A 6374-nucleotide genomic window follows, 5' to 3' on the forward strand; every position below is an offset into this window, starting at 1 on the left:
TACCTCTGTCCTTGCAGGGCCCAAAGCATCACGGACAGAGCTGCCCACTGGGGGAGCGTGTTGTGGAGCTGCTGTCCCTTGGAAGTGTCACCAAGAAGCTCTGACAGCTCGCATACACATTTGGAGAAGGAACAGAGAGTGACTGGAAGCACTTCCACAATGCAGGGCTCTGAAAGTGCACAGTGGTGCTGGGCTGAGTACCAAAGTCATCACTCAGGCTATGTTTCCTGCTGAAATCATGAAATAATAGATGTCCAATTAACTGGCAGAGCAAGATGCAAAGAGAAATATTGCTTACAGAGAGCTGGCATGGTTCCCATTGAGTTATAATAAGAATATTTTATTTGCACTAGGCTTTAGATAACCTATTTCTATTCTCTCTTTTGCTGCCCCTGAGGCTCCTGAGAGTATATCAGTTTCTTGGAATAACTTTTCTTCTCCAGCATCTCTGAAGTCCTCTCTCGGCTCCACTTGCTCACTATAATCTTGGATGCTGCTAGACTAAACAGAGAGCGAGTAGCTGGTGTGAAAGACCTGAGTATATAACACTCTCAAACTGCACAGACTGCAAGGTCTCTGGCTGTGGTACTCCCCGAAACATGTCTGAGTGGGGAGCAGGTAAAGAGAACAGGCACTACCCCACCTCAACCTTTAAAACAGGCAGAGCAGGCAAAGCTAAAGCAGCAACAGCAAAAACATATAGAAAAATAATTATTTGGCAGAAAAAAAAAGCCTGCTTGAGCCACAGTGCATTTTCCTAAGTCGAAGTAAAACCCATCAAGTGCCAACAGGACTAACAGCTGTTAACTTACCATTGACCTGCCCAGTGAGATATTGAAATCCAGAGGCTACCCCATGCAGAAAAACATTTGTACAGTGCTCTGGAGCACGTACCTCACATCCTGCAACATACAACGTTTTGATTGCCATGTACTGACCTATCATATATGTGTGGTTTAGATTAAAGACAACTAGCATAAGCAAAAGCTCTGTACGAGATGTCCAGTGAAAGCAGATATTTAATGGGTCAGTACCTTCTTGCTGGCCCTGCAGCAGCAACCTAATTGTTTGCTTAACTTGCCTTGTAACCACAGCCCGAGGTAGCAAGTAAGATAAACCTTTTAATTGCTGCAGCCATTAACCTAAATACACTTCCAGTAATTCTTGGTATCTGTCTGGCACAATAATTTTTCAAAATCCTTAGGACCATGCTTGCAGTTGTAACCCCAGGAAAATCAGAGGCCCCAGGCAGATCAGTGACTCACTGGGGATCAGGGCACGACCCAGTTGCAGAACGAAGAGCGGAAAACCCTTTGTGTCAACATTTTCACACTTGCAGTTATCTCTGTTCTCAGAAAAGGCACCACAAAGGCAACCCCAACACATTCAGGCATGTGGGTCTTATTTGTATTCAACTGCTTTTGAAACAGTCCAGAAACACAATCTGCAAATTGTTTTCCCTTCCTTCTCTTTTATTTTTTAAATTCATTCATTTTGAGAAGTCTTTTTTTTTTCTTCACAGAAAACATTGCTGGGGAAAAACATAAGATTTGTCACAAAAGGGAAGGGAGCCTTAAAATCTGCTGAGGGAGCCACGGCTTTGCCTTCATTTAATTCAACCCCAGTTGCTTTATCAATGCCCTGATCCTAAGAGCAACTCTGTAGCACACAAGGCAAAACCATCCCCATGTTCACTGCAGAAGTGGATATTCTGCAAACTGTGGTGACACAGCTCCGAGCTAGACAAATCCTGCTGAGAATCTAATTCATCTCCATCCCATTTAGGATTTCAGCTCCATCCATTTGGGATGGAGCTGGTGGCTGCTATGGTGGGCAGTGCAGCATGAGCAGCCGGCTCGGAGCTGCTCCAGAGACCTTGCAGGAACCATGGTGGGCTCGGGATTTAACTCTGGAGGTGATGACAGAGAGAGAAGAAAAACCCAGGACACGGCTGGGGGATGAGGATGCTTCCTCCTCTCCATCAGCGCCGTGCTGGGAGCGCGGCAGAGCCCCAGTTCTCAGCAGTGGAAGCCTGGTGCAGGTGCAGAAACGCAGTGGAACAGCCGAAAACACAATGAGACAGCCTCTTCCTGTCTTTTCTTGACCTCATCCTTTCTCAAACCAAACACTGCTGCTCTTTCGGGGGGGAAATATCCCCCGTTGGTTTAGACCAAACAAGAAAAGAAGAAAAACAAATACAAATCCAGCTCTGGCTATCTTTGGGTAGCTGTCTAAAAAGGGCTGGGAAGAGCCATGCCTGCGCCACGTCGTCAAGCCCTGCAGCTGCTGGGCAGCGAGCTGCAGTAGCAAAAACAGCTTTAGAAATGCCTTGCCAGGGTCAGGCAGCAGATCAAGCCAAACACGTTCATTTTCCCCATTTTTATAGGGGAAAAATGTCGGTTCAACCTCCGGGCTCAGCGCTGTGCAAAGACACGGAGGGCACCAAATGAGATCCCAGAGGTAAACACAGAGTGTCTGCCTCTCAGGAGGCAGAAGCGGAGAAGATGAGAGAAAAGCAGGTTGTCTCCAGCTACGTGGCCACGTTCAGCAACACCTTAACCCCATCCCGATGGGATTCTTCAATTCTCACCACTACACAGGTCTACAGAGCCAAGGGTCCTGGGAAAACACTTGGCTTGTAGACGTCCGGGTGGTATCACATCTGCAGTGTGGTGACTGGCTTGTCCAAAGCAAACACCAGCAAAAAAATAAAAATATCACAAAAACATCAGGCTCGGAGTTAAAAACAAAGCAGCCACTTTCCATGTGTTCTCTCACTAAATAGTGTCACTGTAAGTCAGAACACTTGCACCAGGATGTTCCAACAAAGAATCTGTCTCTGGCAACTGGGCTGTATTGGAAATTTCCTTCCAATGGGCACCGCCAGGAAGGAGCTAACCCTGACAACAGCAACCTAATCTATGCTGAAAGCTTTTTCCTGTATATTGAGGGACAAAAAAGCAAACAAAAAAACCCACCTTGTCCCTAGCTGTCTTTTCAAGCTAAGCTGACAAACTCAAGAGCTAGATTTCAGCCGGTATCTCACTCCCAAAGGCGAGCTTTGCAAGCAGGCTGTTTCCCTATTACAAATAAAAGGAAAAGCATTACTTCCAAACCTGCAGACTTTCCAAAAGTGAGGAACTGCATCCAAGCACACTGACCTTTTTGCTAAGCTCTAAAAAATGTAATAAATGTGAACTGCAACAGCATCTGGAGCTGGCCCCGACATCTTGAATTCACATTCTCACTCACTGATGACAGACACTGTGCTTTTTTTTTTCTTTAAAAAAAAAAAAAAGCAGCAACAACAACAAAACACACCGCGACCACAACAAAAAACAGATTTGCTCCCAGAAACCACTGCCTGGAGCAATGGCTGTGCTTTCAGGAGGTGAAGGGGACTTTACCCCAGCAGCTTCATCTTGCTGCTCTGCCTCTGGCTGGAGCTGCAGGGTGGCACAGAAACATGGCTCATCCTGGCCTTACGAAGGGCTTTTGGTTTCACACTGGCTCCTAGCACCCTGCCTTTCCCCAGGAAAACCAATATGCAATGCAGAACCAATCCCAGAAATGCCTTGTTTTGGCAGCACCTGCTGAATAACTCCAAGTCTCACTATCCACCACGCGCTGTATTCCTTCCCTTGTTGCAGCTGGCAGGCAGGTCTTGGAAGAAAAACCCAACACTATTTTGAGAATTCCAGAAAAGGGCCAGAAAGCTCAGATTTGAGGACTTTAAAAGAGAAAATGGAAAACCAACATGACTCTGACTGCACCATTTCAGAGCAGGGATTAGCAATATCTCCCAGCCCCACTAACTGGGGACTCACTACAGGGGTCTGGTCCCACAGCAAAGACCGGCCGCAAGCACTCGGTTCCTTCTGGCTGCTGACAGTAGCTGGAACAGGAAAAGAGCAAGCTGGCCTGGGGACATGGAGCTGGAGGGACACCCACACCCACTGCAATAACTGCTGGGGGGTTGCACAACATGAGCATCCCCAGGACACAGCTGGGGCCCGCTCAGGAGGGCTGGAGGGGACGAAGCTGCGGTAGCAGGGAGGAGCGACCGTCCTAGAGCTGATGGTCCATTGCAACACACCAACTGTAATCACGAAAAATGATTCTTGGCTTATAGGAAACAGAAGGCCAGAACTTGCCTGCATTTCACCTTACAAAAAGTTTATTGAATTCACTTAAGCAGCTCAGATGTGCTCACCTGTGGGTTGATTCTGACACCTGACTTTATATATAAATACGTACCTTCTTACAAACACAGTATTATGTAATAATAACCATGAAACAGAAGTCCAGGTCATGCTGACCTGATGCAAGAACCTTTACCCAGAAGATCTGCATACCCAGAACTGGCATTGGGTACCTGGGTTATGCCAGGTTGGGTCCCCACCAGCACGGCATTACCCAGCACTTGGGAAAGGCTTGCATACACTTGGTTCATCGATTTCCCATTAGCTAAAGGTCACTGAGGCCTTTGTAAAAAGCTTTATACTCTCAGCATGATTATTCTAGGTGGCAAATACTTCTGATTTACCCAAGAGCCAAAATATACACAGTCTGAAATCAATAAGGCACACAAAGGTTGAGAGAGGGAAATGGAAACAGATAGAGGCGCCCTATACCACGAGAAAGGTCATCGGCATCTTCTCTCCTGCACATCCATCCCCTCTCTGGTCGCTGGTCACACTGCTCTTGCGGAACAGTTCTTTGTGGTATTTCATCCCAGTTAGCACTGCTGGTTTAAACAAAAGGGTCAGCTCATCCCTGCTCTGGTTTGTAACCTGGGGACAGCTCGCGTGGCACGCTTGCGATCTCCCAAGCACAGCAGCTGCACCACATGGATGTCACCTTCTTGCAGAGCCTGAGGGCTGGCCAAGCTGCAAGCCTTCCTGTCCCAGAGCAGGCAAGGAGCACCTCAGCCCACTGCTGATGCTAGCCTGCCTCTAAACAACTGCTTGGGTGGGCTGAGTCCGAGTCCCACCGCCATTCGCAGAGCCACACCTATCCCAAATGTCTGACCCTGCAGCTTGTAGCAGAATTCCTTGGGTGTTGCTCATGGTATTATGATAAGCTTTCATCACTCGGTTATTCAATTATTTCTGCCTTGGCCTCTGCTCCCACCCCTGGAGAAGCACACAGGGCAGCTCGGCATGCTGCAGAGGATGGCTCTTGCCTTCTCAAGCTCTCCCTCTTGCTCCTCTCAGCATTTACCCGCTCCATAGCGGTCTCATTTTGCTTGTAGATGCCCTCAGCTCCCCACACCCTTTTTTTCCCCTTCAGAAACACATCCTCAGCTCCGCTCCACTCCCTGCTGACCACATTTTGGCCGCTGCTGTCTTTTTGACACACGTCTTGCTGGCTCATTGCTATCCCCTGCGCTCCTCCCTTTTTTCCACAGAGGCCTGTCCAGGCTCCAACCAAAACAAGAGGCAATCCCGGTCGCGTTCTCTCCCATCCATTTTGAATTCCTGCAGAGAATGACAGAGAAATAAACACTGAAGCTGAAGCTTCCCTGCCACAAAACGCGGCTTTGCCATATGTGATCCGTCTGCCTGGGGGATAAAACACGAGGTTCGTTAAGGCACTGCCCGGTGGGTCAGGAAAAGTCTCCCACGTTAGTTTAATGGCTCAGACTGCTTGTTTAATGGTTCAGACAGGGATGGAAGTATTTTGGTATCAGTATGGTCTGGCAACCAGATTCAGCCTAATCTAAGGATAAGGACCTGAGACATAACTGTTAAACCCTTCACTAGGTGAAAAGCAGAAGTCCTTCAATGCTCACGGACATCTTATCTGGCTGAGCCCCCCCAGCTCTTCCCTGGCCCCCATGGAAAGTCAAGGATAGGCAGCATCTTCCAAGATAAAGAAAAAAGCTTTGTTCAGAGGGATGGCACGCTCTGCACCTCGAGCTGCCTGGAAGCCAGCCAGGGACGGAGCGGGGCGGCCAGCCATGACCTCCATGAATTTCCTCAGCTGAGTTCTGCCCATGGACCCGTGCGAGCCCTTGATCTCTCCGAAGGGTAAGGACTTCTTGAATCAATACACATATTTTTCATGCCAACAGCTTCCAGGCTCACCCTGTGGCACAAAAAGACTGGACTGGGGGGGGGGGGGTTTGCATGGCTTTTGTCACCGAATGCTGCAGCCAAGGCTCTCAGCTGAGGCGCTGCTGGATGGCCTGCTCCGCCCCGAGGCCTCCGGGCCTCCCGCAGGCACAGCTCACCCCCAAAGCCACCAGAAAGCAGGTACCTCCCGCTGCCCCGTCACAGGGACAGGCAGGAGACAGCCTGAGCAAGCAGCAAACAATTAGCAGCGCTGCTAATCAAAAACACACTCTCATCTGTCTCTGGGCCTGAGGACAC

The sequence above is a fragment of the Oxyura jamaicensis genome, chromosome 14, assembly GCF_011077185.1.
Source record: "Oxyura jamaicensis isolate SHBP4307 breed ruddy duck chromosome 14, BPBGC_Ojam_1.0, whole genome shotgun sequence".
In the NCBI taxonomy this organism is placed as follows: domain Eukaryota; kingdom Metazoa; phylum Chordata; class Aves; order Anseriformes; family Anatidae; genus Oxyura; species Oxyura jamaicensis.